The 17,954-nt window shown below is 45.4% G+C and overlaps 1 long non-coding RNA gene across 1 annotated transcript in view; it reads left to right on the top strand.

Annotated features, from left to right (window-relative positions):
- The window catches only part of LOC142830548 (uncharacterized), a 49,397-nt gene that overhangs the window by 23,256 nt on the left and 8,187 nt on the right, over positions 1–17,954 (top strand). The window lies entirely within an intron of this gene.

Here is a 17,954-nt window from a genome sequence, read left to right as displayed (position 1 = left end):
TTGAAGCATTTGAGAGCCTGTACAATAGTTTGCTGCCAGAACAATCTGGTCTGAACTGTCATTTCCAGGACACTGGGAGATATGCCACATGACTTCACCTTGGCCTTTAAGATACCTTTATAACACTGTCTAGACTGCAACATTATAGCAGAAAAAGATATGCAATTTGCAGATTTACTTTCGAAAGAGGCTTTTTCGAAATTTGGAGCCTCAACATAGCGCCAAATTTCAGAAAAAAGTTCTCTTTTAAGACATCCCTTATTTCTCATAGAACAAGGTTTACAAGGATGATGAAAGAGTGTGTCTGTTCTTTTGGAAAAAAAAATGTTTTAAAAATGGAGGCATTCCTTGGCACTGCTTTTCTCCCAAAAAATGCAGTCTAGACATAGCCCTACTGACCACCTACAGAGCACTTTCTGGGAACAAGCTGGCCACAGAAGACCATTTTCAGTATCTATCTATAATCCATCCTCATAACATGACCAATCCAGTGAAACTGTTCACAAGCATAGCCTCCATGCCCATAACACCACACAGCTCAAGGGCCTCCATGTTGGGAAATGTGTCCCATCACTTCACATGGGCAATCCTGAGGCAGTGCGCATGGAACTGATTGAGTTTCAAAACATGGTGGCAATATATGGTCCATAACTCTGAGCCAGACAGCAGGATATTCAAGACAACTGCCTGAAACTGTTACCGTCATCTGAAGTTTAACACCGTGGTCATTCCATAAGTGCTTGCTCAGGCTTCTGAAGGCGGCACTGGCTTTGGCTAGTCAAGCAGATACATCATCACCAGCATTTATGGTGGAAGACAGTACACTTCCAAGGTAGCAAAACTTATCAACAGCCATAAGGACAGTATCGGCAGTAATGATCACTGAAGTACTGGGCTCTTTCCAAACAGACTCGGACATAATCTCTGTCTTCTTGAGGCTCAAAGTGAATCTAAAACAGTGAGCAGAAATAGAAAAACAATCAAAGCTCCTGTACGTCCTCGACTGAACAAACCAATAATGCACAGTCATTAGCACACAGAAGGTCACGGATAGTTGTAGTGAACACTTTGGTGCAAACCTGAAGACTTTGGAGATTGAAAATGCGACCATCCATTCAAAACTGAATAGGTATGCCCAACGCACATTCCTTGGAAGCAACTCACCGCATCATCAAAAAGTAGATGCTGAACAGGAGAGGGGCAACAGCACATCTTTGCTTTGTACCATTTGATACTTCTAAATGTGTTGATGTCTCTCGATTGTTAAGGATGTGACCCAGTATACCATCATGAAAGGACCAAACTATATTGATACATTTTTCAGGACAGCCAATTTGCCCAAGTATCTTCTAGAACCCCTTTCTGCTGATAGTGTCCAACAACTTGGTCAGGTCAATGAAAATCACAAAGAGATCCTGATGTTGCTCTCTGTATTTTACTTGGGTCTGCCTGGCTGTGAATTACATCAGCAGTGCCTCAGCTAGCACAGAATACACACTGACTTTCAGGAATGACACTCTTTGCGAACACATGTAATGACAGCCAATTGTAGAGGATGCAGGCCAGGATCTTACTAGCTATTCAGCAGAGAGATGCCTCAGTGGTCATCACAACATGCATGGTCACCTTTCCTCTAGTATATGTGTACAATCAGGGCATCTTTGAAGTCCTGGGGGACTTGTTCTCTCTCCCAGACAATGATAAATGGATGAGACTGTGCATCAGCTGGCCACCACCAGCTTTATAAATCTCTGATGGGATCGCGTCACTGCCAGCTGCCTTTCCAGATTTCATCTGCTTGACAGCTTTTTGTATCTCATCAAGAGTGGGCAGTATAACGGGCTGCGAATCATTAGCACACTAAGGAATCTCTTCAAAATCACTGCTGTCAAAAGTTGATGTCTGGTTTAATATCTTGCAGAAATGTTGAGCCCAGTGGTCAAGGACTTTAGCACTATCTGGGCCACAGACTGCCTTCAGCCCCTCATAGAATGCTTTGAGATTATGAATCCTGCTGGTGGCATTCTCCCTAATTAATGTCTTTTCTACACTCATATTCTGTGCTTGTGAGTGGGGAAGTATTGCCTCAGAGCCACTTGGGGTGGCTGAGGAGCTGACAGCTTCCATGCGCCCCTGGGCAAGGTGAGAGGACCATGGCTCCCTGCTCCTAGAGGGGTGGGGCCAACACAGAAGGGGTGAGGCTGAGGGCAGCTGGCCCTCAGCACTGCCCAGAGTGTGGTACATGTCCCCTCCCTCCGCTCTTAGCGCTGCTCAGAGCTCACAGCATGGCACTTTGGCAGTGATTTCAAGGACCCCGGGGCAATTGTCCCCTTTACCCCTCCCTGTCAGCGGGCCTACGGGTGGTATGTGATTTTTTTTTTTTTTCCCCAGATTCCTGGGTGGAGGTTCTGAGCTGTACTGTTGAAAACAAACCCCCTACTGAGACCTCCTCCTCCAGTAGCTGCCGGCTTAACCTGGGAGAAGTCTTACAGAGCTCATTTAAATATTGTTGGCTAGCTCCTCAGTTGCTACGAAAGAAGCATAACTGTGCTGAAACCCATGTTCCCTGTAAGCGGAGAGTCCAGTGCCACCCAGCTGATTAGCAGAGCGCCCACAGCCGGCGGCATGTGTGTCTATTGGTGGTGCACATCTGCGAATGCCTTGGTGTACATAACAAAACTTATTCCGCAAGGGAATGGAACAAATTAGAGGGAGCATTGGCTGAAATCTCTCCCTCCCCTCTTTTTTGCCAGCCCTTTTGGCTGCAAGCATAACCTTCTGAATGTCATCTTCCCAAGCCTCATAGCAAGTGTCCTCTAACAAGAGCTCTTAGAGGGATCCTGCTTCCATTTGTCTCAATATGGTATAGTTTAATAACACGTAAACATTCCTAAGCCACATGGCTGTTCATTTAGTAGAATCATCCTTGTGGGGAGGGTCTGAGTTGAACCCATATTTATTTCTAATCTCAGTTTCACAGTGATTTGGGGAGGGGTGATAATGCCTAATTCTGAATAGGGATGGGGGGGGGGCCGCAAATGAAAATTTATGATCTCATCCATCATGTGAGCAAAGAGCCCTTTAGTGTCTTCTGAACATCAGCAGAACTCTCAGCTGGATTACAGCCTTAGTTTTCACTCCAAGAGGAGTCTGAGGACTGTGCATTGTTGATAATTACACAGTGAAGAGTCTAAACTAAACCAGGTGTTTTTCCCATTTTGCCAAAAGATAGTTTGACACACACTGGCTTAACAATGGATGGCTTTGCCAGATCACACACTGATATATGACACACTGGCCACTCCAGTGGTCCCAGTGGTGAAGTAATTTTCAGGAAAAAAAAATTGTAAATTATTTTAATTGAAAATAACAGGCCGGTTGGCATTGTCATGAAAAGTACGTTAAAGGGAAAGTTTCTGTGAAAGAGAAAAACTCTGACCAGTCGTAGGTTATAAAAGTTTCATTCAGTTTTCTTTATGTTGTAGCAAAGTACATTATTGCTGAAAACTTCTTTCAAAGGTCCCTCTTTAGGTCGTGCTAAAGTAAGACAATCCACTACTTTAAATGTGAGCCGCTTTCTGTTTGTTTGTGATCGATGACATGCTGATCAGGCATATGGAAAATGTAGGCTACTCTAATTGATACAAAGGAAATGTTTTAGTTCAGCAGCTAGGTATCTGTTAGCCAACCACAAGTGCCTATTTAAATTGTGCATGCTTAAAACCAGAAGTGGCTCATTCTTGAGGGGAAGGGAGGCAGGGCTGGAGACAGAGTAAAGGCACCAAGCTTTAGCAATAAAGTCTAGGGGGGCACAATACCCCTGTAATGGTATGTCTACACTAGCCCCCTAGTTCGAACTAGGGAGGCTAATGTAGGCATTTGAAGTTGCAAATCAAGCCTGGGATTTAAATATCCCGCGCTTGATTTGCATCTTCCCAGCCGGTCCCCATTTTTGAAATTTACAAGTCTGGACTAACTGACCACATCTACACGCAGCAGGGACTCAGTATTTTGAATTAAAGTGCTAAATCGAACTACTTGTTATTCCTCCTGCAACTTTGAATGCCTACATTAGCCTCTCTAGTTCAAACTAGGGGCTAGTGTAGACATACCCCAAGAGAGTACGTGACCCCACATTTCCCCCAGCATGTGTCACCTATACTTAAAACTTGAGGCACCTAGATAGAAAGGTTTAGGTATTGTGTTCAGTCCCATTTGCTGGCGTTGGAATAAACTTTAGTGAATGCTACCCCTGCAAAAATGGACATTGGCTAAAATAGAATTTACAGGTGCTATATAATCTGTATCCAAAAAGTGCATCACAGCAGACAATACACCTTTTTTTGAGATCTAGCTCCTATGAACAACTAACTGGGCCATTTGTAATTGAATTGTCTGGTAATGTTATGGAGTCCATTCTTTCAAGGGTGCTGAGCACACAGCGGTAATGGGCTCTGAAAACTGGACTTTATTAGATACCTAATTTTAGATATAATGATGATCTAAAACTTGAAAACTCTGGCCTAACTTTCTACTGTTTTTAAAGCGACTTGTGTGATATTCTAACAATATCACAATGTGTTGTGCCTCTCCAAAACCAAGCTGTTCTGGGATGGAAAGAAGCTCCTTCCTTTTGCGAGAGAAGTGGCCGGTAGGGTGAGGTTAATGTGCCCAGCCTGGATCTGCCAAGTCTCCAAACCACACAAGCTATGAGTTCTGGCTTTTCTTCCAAATACCACTTGGCACTTAGATGCAGCAGGAATTTTGGAGTCAATGACTTACTAAGGGGCATCTCTGCCTGCTGCCATGGGACCAGAGAGACATCTGAGGCTATGTCTACATTGCAGGCTCCTTGCACAAGAAGCTTTTGGCGGAAGAGACCAATTTGCTCCAGGGCATTTTTCTCACCCGGATCTCGATGTGTTTTTGACAGAAATGTGCTCTCGGATGCACGCCACCTACTTTCTCTGAGCACTGCAGCAGCCTGGTAGGGCTTTCTATAATCAAACCGCAACGTTTGGAGGGTTGGCAGGGAAGGCTGCTAGGTACCCATATGAGTCACATTTATTTTGTGGAGCCAACTCGTGGGAAAGAATCCCATTGACCCACTGATGCTAGTCAGGTACATGCTCCCCAGAATGAATGAAGGTTGCACGAACACAGAAGAACCTGACCCACTGACATAAGAAAGCAGGCAGTAGGGCTGGTCACAATAAATAATCCTCCTCCAACCTTTGGTTTTAGCCTATATGGCTTGCATAGGGCTGGATTTAAAACCTGGGCTCGTATAGGTGAAAGAGGCAGTCACTTATAGGTTCAAAGAATGTATGTGGATTCTCTAGCGCAGCTGGTTACTACGGTCTTGGTCGGGGCTCCGGGTAGAAGGACACACCGAACACAGCAATCTCTTTCATCGATTCCATAGCACAGCCTTCTCTTTGGGTAGAAAATATATTTTTGTATCTTTTGGAAAATAAACACTTGTTCCTCTCCATAAAATTAACACAAGGGTGTGGGAAAGGTTTCATAAAACTGGCACTTGTCTTATGAATTCCGGAAAGGAGGGGAGGGATGTGCCGGAGCTCAGGGACCTCAAAGGACAGTGGATTGATGTAGCCCCGATTTGTATTCTACAATGCAGCCCAAAGAGGGGGATTTTATATAATCTGACTGGCATGACATTGTACTGGAGGAGCTCGTGCTGGCTCAGTGAAGAACATGGTAGCGTCCGTGACTGCTGTTCATTCACAGTGATGGTTCGTTGCTGGCTCCTGTATGACTAGTTAAACTGTACAACACTAAGTGGTGACTGAGACATATATCCTGTAACACGAGTGTCCCACGCTCAAAGCTGGAAATGCACACCTTCCACCCCAGTGCTGAGCAGGGAACTTCCTCTGGGTAGTGAGAATGAGCAGCACACTGAAATTGACCGAGGAGGTTCATTTTCACAGCTGCATTCTAGGCAGCAATGAGACTGAACAGAGATGCTGATCTATTTCAGTGAGCTATTCTGAAAGCAGCAGAAAAGGCAGGGGCGCAGAGAACTATCCCTCTTCTTCTCTTGCCCCCTTCCTTTCTTCCCCAACTCCGAAGCAACAGAACAACTTAGCTTCTGATGCTGCTTTCCAGTAGTGGCTACTTTCTGATCTACAGTAAAGCTGACCACTTAGTCTGGCCAAATACCTGTCACTTTCATGCTGCGGGCTCAGAAAACTAGGAGCAGTGGTGATATGGGACTGATTAGGCAAGGAGGGGAAACTAAATGAGAGATTGGGCAAAGATTCTCTTCCCTCTTATTTCCAATTTACTATCAGTTGGTATCGCTGTCATATCCCTTTGGATCTCTCTGTCTCCCTTTAAATCGCTGCTTAAACGCCATGTCGAGCTCTCTGGGCAGCACTAAGGACTGTGGCAGGGGCACGCTGTGCTCCAGGCAGCACTGAGGGCCAGCTGCTCTCAGCCCCAGGCCTTCCACTCTTGACCCCACCCCTTCTGGGAGCGGGGAGCCAGGCCCGCCCCCGACCTTGCCCAGGGACTCAAGGAGGCTGTTGGCTCTGCTGATCACTGCGTTATATAATGGCATTACAACATCTGTAGTCAGGGACAGCAGGTTTGCCAAAGTGTTGGTTATGCACAGGATGCCCAGATCCCACACTCCTCCATCACCCAAACTCCCTCCTCTCCACCTGGCTAAGGCTTTGGGAGGCAGTTTGGGTGGGTGCTGGCTGGGTGCAGATAGTGGAGTAGAGTTTGGATGCTGGGTGCAGGCTCAGGGCTGGAGCAGAAAATGGGGGTGCAGGAAAAGATGAGAGGTCAGGTCTGGGGAGGGAGGTTGGGCGCTAAGTGCGGTCTCTGGGCTGAGGCAGGCGGTGAGGATGCAGGAGGGAGTGAGGAGTTCAGGCTCTGGGATGGAGTTGGAGGGAATGGGCCGGGCAGAGGGCGGTCGGTGCAGGAGGGAGCTTGGGCATAGAAGGGGGTGAGGGCACAGACTCTGCGAGGGGTGAGGTGCAGCAGAAAGTGTGAAGGGATGGGGGTACAGCAGTTACCTGGGGCACCCACTTTGGGCATTGGCTCCTAGGTGGTGTGACACCTGGGGGTCTCTATGTGCTGCTGCCTACAGGTACCACCCCCCACAGCTTCCCTATGGCTGCAAGGACACTTAAGGTGAGGGCAGCAGGGGTACGTCTAGATTACAGCCTTTTATCGACAGATACTATCAACAAAGCTTCTGTTGACAAACAGCCTCTAGACTGCATCCAGTTCTGTCGACAAAGCAAGCTGCTTTGTCGACATGAGAGTGTAAACGCAAAGGACAGTGTAGATGCAATAACGCCTTCTGTCAACCGAACTCAGTTGACAAAAGGCATTATTCCTTGTAGAATGAGGTTTACCGCCGTCGACAAAACTGCGGTAGAGTAGACGCGGGTATAGTTTTGTCACCAAAAGTCCACTTTTGTCAACAAAACCCTGTAGTCTAGACACACCCCAAGCAGAGACACACACACACACACACACCTCAGGGGCTACAGGGTTGTGCCAGCAACTGCCCGGAGCAAGCAATCGAAAGCTATTCTAGCTCCACTACACTGCTGGTGATGGCAGCAGGGGCCCCTGGGCCATTTTAAGTCACCTGGAAGTAGCAGCCAGGGCTAGGCAATGCACCAGGAAAGGTGCGCAAGGACAGCAGGTGGAGTCCGGGGAGAGACCTGGTCCCAAACTTTGCTGGATCTGGGCACCAGGCTAGGAATATTCCCATATATCTCACCACCCATGTCTGTGGCTCCTCCTCTGTTCCTTGCACTGAAGTTTGAGTTGCTGAGTTTTGCTGCAGAGGCTTTCACTGTGCTGTCCCTTGTGATGTCCATGTCCTTATCCTTATGACTTGCTTAGAACCCAGCCGTGAGGCAGAAGAGTTAAAATTATTCATTCTAATGTGTGTGAGCTAAGATTTCCCTGTCCCCAGGCTATTGTGTGCTAACTGCTCTTCGCTCTGCCTTCTCCAGGCTTGACTATACTGTGCTGCAGCTGCAAGCCCCATGCCCTTTTGCACCTGTGTCACATGACTCTGTGACTGTTAGTCCTCTGGTTCATCTCGCAGTTCCCCATACAGAAGATAGAACCCTGTGTAACAGAATGGCAGATGGCTACAGCTATATGCATTCTAGTTAAATGTAACATGCCACTAACATGTTTCTGTAGAATGCGCAATCCAAAATGAGTGAGAGAATAAGGAGCATCTCTAGATTTAAATCTGTATTACAAACATATACACAATCAACCTACATGACTATTGTAGTGCTCAGTTTACAGTGGTGGTGGCGGCCATAGAAATACCTAGATTAAAACATATAGCTATGCTTATTAACTACAGTCTGCTTTTTTAAAATCTATTTTGGTTCCAAAGATCATCTGCAGGACTACCAATTTACTCACTTGGAATAGGAGTAAATCAGGTAACCCAGATTTGTATTTTTCACAGTGTAACAATGAATATGAGGCTTAGATGACAGAAACCCATCTGTATCTCATGTAGGCTTTCCTAGATTTATTTTCTATTCAATGTAAATTGGGGAAGGTTCTGGCAGGCACACCATTCACTTCATGTAAACTTAATGAATGTTCAGGCAAAAGAGAAATGATCTTTCTCATGAGATATCAAAACCACAAGCCTCATTCTGTTCCCATTAAAGTTAATGGCATAATTCCCTCCGCTAATTCTGGTTGGAGGAAACACAGCCTCCTAGATTTCAAAGAGGATATTGACAGTTTTCAGGCCACATTAGCTTTTGTACAAATGTAATTTCTAATCTGTTAATATCTGAATTGGGCAGTGTCCTTGTAGCCATTGCTGGTTCCATATGTTTTGTTGGATCAACTTCTGTGGGTGAGAGAGAAACTTTTGAGCCTCACAGAGCTCTTCCTTAGGCCTGGGAAAGAACTCCCAGCATCACAACACAATGCAAGGTAGAAGAGATTATTTTGCAAATTGTAATTCTCCCAGGCCCTGGGTGGGGCGAACAAACAAGCAGTAGCCGTTATAAAGCAAGGCCTTAGGATCAGGACAGCATGAAGTCAGGCCTCCTCGCAAGGGGAGGTTGTTTGCCTCTTCAGGGGAACTTGCCTCCCAAGGGAAAGGGGGGGGGAGGAGACAGGCCCACCCACTCCACTGTGTCCCAGCCCAGGGACCTAACAGCGGCAGCACCGGCTGCCACTGAATTGGTGGGGATCCTGGCCGCAACATGCCGATCTGGTCAGTGGGTTAGTGGGGATCCAGACCACAACACGCAGCCCAGCTGACCTCCATATCCTCAGCCGGTGCTAGGTCAGCTCCGCCTGGGCTATTTCCCCACCTGGCTCCATAGCTGGGCGATAGGCTCTGCGGGGACCGAAGGAGCTGGCAGGGCATCCATGGGTTCTGGGGGTGGCTCAAGCAGAGGTCCAGGGGACCCGGCCCATTCTTCCAGGCTCGGCCTCAGTCCTGGGCGTCCAGGATAGGCCTCAGGCCTTAGCAGGTTTCTCTGCAGCTTCCCTTAGGTACCAGACTCCAGCAGTGGTCGCGGCAGCCTGGAATAGTCCTCCAGCAGTCCGACCCAGTTATCCCACTGAAGACCAAGCCTCCTGTCTGCTCGGCTGCTGGGCTCCAAATGAGCTGGGAGCTCCCTTTCTTATACTTCCAGTCCCGCCCTTCTGCTTCCTGTAGGTGGGGCCGGGGCACTCTGGCACCGCCTACCAAGGGGTCTGTAGGGAAACTTCCTCTTCGGGGTCATCAGGAGGCCACGCCACCTCACTACACATATGTAATGAGCACATATTGTAAGAGACCATTCAAGGGAGAGTGGCCCATTAATACCTGTGCCCTCATAGGACAAAAAGATTGTTGTAATGAACACCCACCAGTCTCTTTTCAGTCTACAGTTTTTTGGTGTGTATCCTATCTGAAGTGTGGTGGGAAAAGGAAGTGCTACAGGGATGTTCTTAAGAACACTTTGGTAAAGTGCGGTATCAGTGCTGACACCTGGGAGAGGCAGGTGAAGGATCAGGTAACCTGGAAGACCGCCATCAAGAACGGTGTCCAAAACCTTGAGATCAAGTGACATCTCCGTGAACAAGACCAGAGAGACCAATGTAAGGAGCGTGCCCAGGCCCAAATTGGCCCCACTGGTGTCAGCGCCACTGGAGATAGAAACCTCACATGCAGCCACCTCCAGAGAGTGTTCCTTGCCAGCATTGGCCTAATTTCTCATATACGTATTCAGCTGTTATAGGAGTCCAATGGGAAATCTTACTTAATTTGAGGGATCCCAAAGAGAGAGTTATTTTTATGAATTAATGATGTTTTTGCCAAATCTTTAAAAGCAATAAACAGCAAGAATTCTGACTCCTGGGATTCTTTTTTCGGCCTTCCCCCTACCTGGAATGGGAAATAAGAAGAAAGTCAATGTTAGAGTATGACTGTCATGCTAGAAGAATAGAAAACCATTTACCTTAGGAACAAAGATTTTTCCAGGGTCTGAAACACTTCTTTATCCAATAAGCTCAATAACCTTGTGAGATGAAGAAAGAACAAAGAGCATGAGACATACAAATGAGAAAGGGGTCAATTACTGCATTACAATCTCCAAGGGTGTGATTTTAACACAAATTGCACATTTAGTCTTGCATCTTTTAAGTGACTCCTTGTTTTTCTACCTTTATAAATAGGTACCAGATGCCAGAGGGAACTCTCAAAATTTCAGTGAAACCTGAGATAGAACGACCTCAGGCTACTTATTTCTTTTCTTTTTACAACTTACAGCTTACGCTGACGTTTTGTTTAGAATTCACAACCACAAAGGCCTTTCTTCCAATATTCTACTTTTAAAAGTTTGACAATAGCAAGTATTTGTCACTGCCTGTCACACTCTTCCCTGTTAAATAACAATCTGGCAGTATCCCCATTCTAAAAGAGGTGGCTACCTTTCCTCGCCCAATTTCAATGTCCCCAGCTGTAAAAATGTCATCTGATCCACTGGCAAATGTATTGTAACACTCCAGGTTATGTTTTCTCTGCCCTCGCTTGCCACATTATTAGGAGAGGAGGGCTGGGAGCTAAGGAGAGAGGTCAGTGCAAAAGCTGCCTTGCTTAACAATGTGTGTGGGCCTGTAGCCAAGTGATTCTGTTGCTCATAGAAGCCACCTCTCCTATTGGAATGAGCACCAAATTAAAACATACATTTCAAATTAAATAATTCGACATTGTTTTTTGTACTTTTTTTAATTCAAAACACTTCACTCCCCCTCCTGAGAGCCCTCCTGGATTGAGTTCGTTGGATCAAAGAACAGGGAGTTCTGTACAAGAATGACATGTTAAATTAGGGGGCTTTGCGTCCCAAAGGAACGAGATGTTTTGCAATTCAGTATTGGAATGCAAGGAAGATTCACGTCCTTTCACTGAACACACAGCTTTCTGAGACAAAAACTGTTAAATAGAATTAATATCTTTATTTTAGCTTCACAGCCTTTCAGAAGACTATCCCTATGGTACTGCCAACAGTCCTGCTTGTCTGAATTCTCAGTGGCTTGTTTTCATTAGGCTAAAGTGGGCTACTTACCCACGGGCTGCCTTGCATGGCATGCTAGGCTATATTAGCAGCCACTGCAAAGTTGTAAACCATAATGATACACTGCATAATGGGCCTTCTGAGTTTGGAAACTTTCATTTCCATAACTTGATAGGAGTTTTCCTTTTGCATAGAGTTTAAAATGTGCCATTGTTTTCTTATCCTTTGTTCTTAAAGAATAGCGATTTTCCAAGCTCACCCAAAAGAAGACTAAGAAAATGCATTTATGCTTCATGCACCAAATAAGTCTAGTCTACATTTATTTCAATTGGCCTTTGTAAATCAAATGTGGTCTTTTGTGTCTCCTGCTCCTCCACCCAACCACTTGCCATGTGAAGAAATTTCATTTGTGCTCATCAGAGTTATACACAAGTGTAACAAGTAAACTGCATCTTCTGAAGGGGACGATACCTTCAGCCAGGCAGAGCACATTTCTGTTTTATGGTAAATTGCATTCTTGCCTCTTTCTATCTAGACAGCTCCTTTGGGACTCATTCTTCAGTCCCTTCCCTCGCATGCAGAACTCCCATTGACTTCAGTAGAAGTCCATGCATGATAAAGCAGCTACAGCACCCTAGCAGTCCCTGCCACATGTTATTAATTGTCATATTTAGGAAGCACTCAGAAGAGCGCTTCATCAGGAAGGAAGGCTCAGTAGTTCCGCTGCACAAGCACTCAGTTCAGCATGAATCTGCTCAGATTTCTGGAAACTCTTTCTTAACCCCAGGCATGCTCTGAGGATTAGCAAGGCATTAGCAAAGTCAGACACGAATCTTAAGTGCATAGCTCCTACCACACTTGGGCTGTGTCGACACTGGCATGAATTTCCAGAACTGCTTAAAACGGAATACCATTCCGTTTTCAGTTTTTCCGGAAAAGGAGCGTCTACATTGGCAGGCTGCTTTTCCGGAAAAGCCCTTTTTCTGGAAAAGCGTCCGTGGCCAATGTAGACGCGCTTTTCCGGAAAAGAGCCCCGAGCGTCATTTTCGTGATCGGGGCTTTTTTCTGGAAAAGACTACTGGACTGTCTACACTGGCCCTTTTCCGGAACAGTGTTCCGGAATAAGGACTTATGCCCGAGCGGGAGCAGAATAGTTTTTCCGGAATAGCGGCTGATTTTGTACAGTAGAGCATTGTTGCATTTCCGGAAATTCAAGGGCCAGTGTAGACAGCTCGCAGCTTATTCCGGAAAAGCAGCTGATTTTCCAGAATAAGTGGCCCAGTATAGACACAGCCTTGTAGTTTGATACCCACCTTTACATGAGTAACTTCTTATCCTTAAAAGTAGAAATCTCCAAAAACAAACTTACTTTTCACCATTTATATTTAGTTTTCTATTAAACTAGACCATCAAGGGTCATCTTCTGCTGCTCATGCATTGGCATGATGCTGTTCATCCAGTCTCCTTGGATCTCCAATGCCAGAGAGAAATGGACCCTATTGTTATTTAAAATTAATGTAAAAAATATTTCATTCAGATTAGGCCTCTGAGAGAGCAGCTATTTCAGCCTCTTTTTAGTTAGGGGTTTGTTTGTTTTTTCGTTTTCAGCCAAGTGTGATAGGCGGTCCATAGAGCACTGGTTGGTCACATGGGGTGTGTCTAAACTACATGGCTCTGTCTACGGAGCCATGTAGATTAGGCAGGACGGCAAAGGAAAATGAAGCGGCGATTTAAATAATTACAAGGCATAAAGGATCTGCCAACGAAAGGTTCTGGGGTCGGCAGATCCCCGTCTAGACTGTTGCACTAAGCCAACAATCAGCTGATCGGCGCAGCGTGGTGGCCATTTTGATTTAAATGAAGCGGCGATTATTTAAATTGCCGCTTCATTTTCCTTTGCCATCCTGTCTAATCTACATTGCACTGTTGACAGAGCCATGTAGTTTAGACGTACCCGTGGTGTTGGTTACTCCTTGTTCCAGCTACTATATGATCTTGAAAATAACTAACATGACATTCAGTGTTTTCCTACTCTTACCCTGCCACAAAGGTCATTGTAGTAGCTACCTCAAGAATGTTGTTTGATCGTGACTAGAGGGGAATTTGGGCATGTAATCATGAATGGAAGGAGAAGGGTCCATGGCACAACCTCTATACTGGGTAAGGGAATGAACTTCTGGACTGAGCTATCTGACAGTATCTCTTTAAGCACATACAATTTTTGGTGCAACAAAATGATTTGGAGAGCTGAGTGAATAAGTCATAGGGTGACAAATTCATTCTTTTTCTGTTGGTTTGGACACTTTCCAGATCACCACATGGATGTTTTTAATCTGCTCTCGTTCTAATAGGAATTTATTCAGCGAAATCCTATGTCTTGTGTCATGCAGGAGATCAGACTAGTGATCAGAATGGTTCCTTCTGGCCATGCAATCCCTGAATCTAAAACCAAGTTCTCAATACTTTTGAAGAAATGTGTCATTGTTGTCTCACACTACATGAGCAGTTTTGCTTTGCTGTGAGTGGTCTACAAGTTACACGGCTATTGTTCCCTGGCAGGAGGAAAGCAGCTCATGAAGTTTGCCGTACAAATACTCTCAGGAAGCAAATTTAAAATTCACTGTAAATCAATGTGCCTGCATTTCCTGTTGCGCCCCCTCCCTTTCCAGTCGTGGAATTTGTCCATGCCCCATCCAGTAATGCACAGATGGCTCAGAAGAGGCGCTTGGGCTGAAGGTGGAGCTGGGGGCAGAACTGTGAGGGAATGAAGGCAGATCGGGTTGCCCATGGCAACTGGGCCTGGGGCCAAAGCTGGGCTGGGGGTGGAGTGCAGTTGAGTGATGCTCCCTCCCTTCCCCCACAATGGAGGACAGCCTGGGTCCCATTGTTCATTCCCCCACCCCCTGCCCCTCTAGTGGGGCATGCTCCCCTAGTTTGGAGCTCGCTGCTCTAAATGAATAGTGAGCATGCAAGATTAGAACTTCCTTTCCACACGCATTTGTGCAAGCAAAACTCACTCCCATGGATGTTTGGCCAGGTTCACTCGGCATAAAGTTCAGTGAATAATCATGGGAAACATTGGCAGCATTTGGCCAGCTCTTATTACAAATGCTTTGTACCTGGTTTTCTATACAACTTCTAGCGAGTGGCTTTCTTCCGGGAATGAAGAACATTCCTAATGGATGAGCTGCTGAACATTTTGTTGGATTGTGAATTGCCAGTGGCTGGAGGTATTTTTGAACTATTTGTACTAAGCTAACTGAAATCTGCAAGTCATACTGTTCTTTACGCTCACAGCAGCGTTACCAACCATCAGTGAATTCACAAACCGTCCGTAAAAGGCTAAAATTGGACCTATCTGTAAAATCTATGAAAACTTTAGATATTAGTAAACAGAAAGTGAGTTTTGCAGTGGATCCCCTCCCCCTTGGCCCTGGGATCTCTGTGCCATGGGGCAGTTCTAGGGAGTCTATAATTCCCAGGGCAGGGACTCCCTCAGACCAGCTGCTGGCTGGTGTGAGGGAGTGGCAGGGGACTCGTCTTTGGCCTCACTAGCCTCCGAACAGCTGCAACTTTTGGTAGGCCTGCGTGCAACACACACCCCTGCCGGGCTCCTTGTGACTGGGATGCAGGGAATGGGGTACCCACGAGTAAGTCTCAGTGGAGTGGTCACAGATGGAGGCCTCCAGTCCCCACCAGGTGAGCAACTCCTGGGTGTCTCCTCCCAGGCTGAGAGAAAGTCCCGGAAGGGAATGGTTGGGCCAGTGAGGGGCCTATAATAGGAACAGGGCCTGGACAGCGTGCTATCTGTCCAGCTGCCTGTATGGTGGGCTTCCCTCTTCCCCCAATTGCCTGCCTGCTGTCCTGCTTAGTTGCCAGCTGGGCTGGGGTTTCACAGGTGTCTCTGTCAGCTCAGCTGAGAGGCAGGTGTTGTGATGTGTGAATAAAAACATTGCATACATGCATTTGATGAAGCTCATGCTCCAATAAATCTGTCTATAACATGCCACAGGACTTCCCATTGTTTATAAAACTGGGAAACCTTGTTCAGAGGAACACTGAATAAATATCACCGGATGGACCATACTTTTAGGATTCCGATGCATATGCCGTACCACTTAGTTACCACTGTTGCCAACTGGGAGTGGAATAGGCAGGGAAGGGTCCATGGGATGTCAAATTACTATTTTCCTTTCCATTTCTAACATCTGCATGTCACTCTTTGGCCTTGAGCAAAATTTTGTCCAAGGTTTTGTCAGGGAAAATGGCAACTTAAAGTAAGCAAGGAGAGAGAGACCAGGGGGCAGGTGAAGAGGAAGAAGGGAATGGGAACTTTCTAAGCATCTCTTAGATTAGAAGCTAGAAGTGGTCCAGAACCTCCCCTCCCCCTGTCTTTCCCTGGTTAGCAAGCAAAGAATTGGGAGAAGGGGAGAGAAGTAGTTAGTTCTGCTCTTGGTTGGTGGCACACCATCAACATCGGGATGGGCTCTTCAAAAACACTTAATGTCATCTTAACTCTGCTCCAGTTGAAGTCAATAGAAGTTTTCCCAGCTCTCTCATGGGGTCCTAAGTAACACTGCTCACATCACAACCTTAACTGTAATGATTAGGGCTGGAATTTTCAAAGGTGCCTAAGGGAGTTAGGCACCCAGCTTGCATTGATTTTTTTTTAAAGGAATCTAAGTTTAAATAGCATTTTGCCTGTCATCCCCGCAGGCATCTTTGAAAATTCTGGCCTATGTTTGAAAGGGGTCAGCAGTACCAGCAGCATGCTAAGTGTTTTGGGAAGTCACACAGATCCAACCTCCACTAGGCATGCTTTAAGATTCCCTTCTTACAGTCCATTTATTTTTTGTGTCATTTTATAAGGCAGCCTTCTTAGCAGTGGAAATTTTGCTTTAATTACATACTGCTCCATTTGATACACTTGATTCTTCTGACATAAATTTGAAAAGTTATTTGCATCAAAGCTTGGTGAGTTGGAACCCTTCCTAAATATATAAAATAACTTCCTGAACTAAAATTGCTAACGGCCAAATCCAGTTTTGTTGAGCTCAATGGGGATTTTACATTTACTTCACTAGAACAAGAACTTGGGGCTAACAGAACAATGCAGACTTTGTTCTTGAAAGTTTAACAGGTGCTTAATATAACTAGGTAAAATACTGTATCTCGCTACATGAATTACATCTTCTTCTTTGTATTGCACCTGTATAATTGTATTTTGCATATATTTGAAACCCTTTAGAACAAAAGGGGTATATCTTTTTCTCATCAGGATTTGTTCTTTGTGTTTCAACACAGATGTCCGAACACTGGCATGATGTATGTAATCATAGAATCATAGAATAATAGGACTGGAAGGGACCTCGAGAGGTCATCGAGTCCAGCCCCCCGCCCTCAAGGCAGGATCAAGCTCCGTCTACACCATCCCTGACAGATGTCTATCTAACCTGTTCTTAAATATCTCCAGAGAGGGAGATTCCACCACCTCCCTTGGCAATTTATTCCAATATTTGACCACCCTGACAGTTAGGAATTTTTTCCTAATGTCCAATCTAAACCTCCCCTGCTGCACTTTAAGCCCATTACTCCTTGTCCTGTCCTCAGAAACCAAGAGGAACAAATTTTCTCCTTCCTCCTTGTGACACCCTTTTAGATATTTGAAAACCGCTATCATGTCCCCCCTTAATGTTCAATCTAAAGGGTTGTTGCAGTGTTCAGCTACATGTAAAAGACCTTCTTATTCTCAATCTTTGGCTTTGGAGAGGACCACACAGGATCAAATTTTTCACTCTTTGATTGCCTTTTTAGGCTGAGTTTAGCACACAATGTAATTTGAATAATGGAGTGGCAACACTTCATAATTAGGGCTGGTCAGAACCCAGAATTATCATTCTGTGGGAAATTCTGAAACCTGCCTAGTTTCCACTGGAAGACAGCAAAATCAACAGGGTATCACAAAATATTTTGATGTCGATTAGCTGGCATTTTCCCACCAGAAAAACATTCCACCAGAAAACTTTCAAGCAGCTCCAGTCATACTTATATATGCATAGTTTTTAATGCAACCCTGTTCCATTAGACCTTTAGCATTTAGCTGTGTTGTCTGAAACCTCATTTTAGACTTTCTGGAATTCATTTAATCGCTGTTGCTACTTTTTGCATGTAGTTACAGGCTCACAGATTCTTTTGTTGGTGATGAATAGTCTCACTTCTAGGGCTTCTAGAGTGTAGTTTTTATAGCGTCTATTGGGGGGGGTTCTTCTGTTAAATGTTTGCAAATTCCCTTTGGAGGCTATTGTTCATTGCACCTCTCATATGCAAATATAACCCCAGGACCATATCTAACGCTAGGATGGATGTGACATTTTTACAAGTACTTAAGTGATTTAGAAGCCCTATTTGTTT

This window comes from Pelodiscus sinensis, chromosome 9 (assembly GCF_049634645.1).
Source record: "Pelodiscus sinensis isolate JC-2024 chromosome 9, ASM4963464v1, whole genome shotgun sequence".
Taxonomy (NCBI): domain Eukaryota; kingdom Metazoa; phylum Chordata; order Testudines; family Trionychidae; genus Pelodiscus; species Pelodiscus sinensis.
Note: the sequence above shows the minus strand (reverse complement) of the source record. Positions and strands in the feature narration are given on the sequence as shown.